Genomic DNA, 1477 nt, shown 5'->3' on the forward strand with positions numbered 1-1477 from the left:
CTGGATAACAGCTTTAGCCTTGCTGGATAAGAAACCAGCTGAATAATAGCTTTGGCATAACAGCTAACACGTCTTCAGAATCGCTTCAATTTTACACCAGAAACTTCAAACTTATTAGACGATCAGAGCAACTTGTGGGAATTGATACAAGATAGAAACAGTAATTGAATATTGAGGTGCCAACATTTTGTGAGTTAGGAAATTATTTTTGCATATTAAGAGCCTGTTTGGATAATCCTTTGCAATCTAATAGGATTCATTATAACACAAGCCAAGTAAGGCTTATTTCATATTCACAAGATTTTTTTAAGGTAGACCGGTCTGAATCCCATCGGAAGAGAAAAATGATCTTATCAGATGTTTTTCTTCCACCCCACAGTAATGGATTTAAAGAGGTCCAATTGACATAGGTTCGATCAGACCTCATATTTGATAATATATGCACATTATTTCGAAAATATGTGTTGGATGGAGCAGGCCTCTTGCAGGATTTTTAGCCCACTTCCACAGTAATATCCAAACAGGCCATTATAAATGTCAAAATCCTTTTTTTTAATTTCGGGCCATGGTATGTTTATTTTCAGATAGTTTCTATCATGCATCATTATTACATTTTCGTTCCTGTTACAGTATAAGAGCCTTTTGTTGATGCACTCTTCTAGAAGATGCGTACAAATAAATTTTACAATTCAAAAAGTTAACGGACGTCAGGATGGCCGAGTGGTCTAAGGCGCCAGACTCAAGTTCTGGTCCTCGTGAGAGGGCGTGGGTTCAAATCCCACTTCTGACAAAAATTGTACAGAAAAATGTTTTTGAGTTTTCTCAAAATAATTCTGTTACTAAAATTTGAAACTTTATTTGTTGGTTTCATTTGTCAAAAATTGCAAAGAATAATATTTTTTTGTTTTCTCAAAATAATTCTGTAACCAAAATTTGAAACTTTATTTGTTGTTTTCATTTGTTAAGTTATATATTCGATCATGATTGTTTAAACAAAGTCCGACTTTGAATAATACATTTGAGCTTTCTAAAGCATTTTATAACTAAAATATTAAATTTTGTTCATTATTTTTTTCATTAAATTTAAAATTTTTTAAATTTTATTTATTATTACTTAAAATTTTTATTTTTATTCACCATTTTCTTTCCTTAAAATTGTATACTCCTTTACATGTGTGTAAATAAAAGCCTCCTTCTTGCTTTTCCTTAAAAAGTAAATTATTTTTTTGAAATTCTATTAGAACAATGCATAATGAGCCAAATAATATCACTGAGTTTTTGAACCATTCTAGATGATCATAAATAATATTTTTTAAGAAAAAGGGAATTAACTAAATATATTTCTAAGTTTTGTTCTTAATTTCATACCTAATATTTGAAATTTTACTCAATATTTTGTTTATTATTTTACAAATTTTATTCACTATTTTTATTTTAAAATTAAAAGTTTTGTTCATTGTTTTTCTATTTTAAAATT

The 1477-nt window shown here is 28.7% G+C and overlaps 1 non-coding gene across 1 annotated transcript; it reads left to right on the top strand.

The window, feature by feature from the left end:
• Nucleotides 1–706: 706 nt before the first annotated feature.
• Nucleotides 707–790, top strand: TRNAL-CAA (transfer RNA leucine (anticodon CAA)). The gene has a single exon. It is a non-coding gene; the product is annotated as a tRNA-Leu (tRNA).
• The last annotated feature ends 687 nt before the right edge of the window (nt 791–1477 follow it).

Source organism: Elaeis guineensis, chromosome 10 (genome assembly GCF_000442705.2).
Source record: "Elaeis guineensis isolate ETL-2024a chromosome 10, EG11, whole genome shotgun sequence".
In the NCBI taxonomy this organism is placed as follows: Eukaryota; Viridiplantae; Streptophyta; class Magnoliopsida; order Arecales; family Arecaceae; genus Elaeis; species Elaeis guineensis.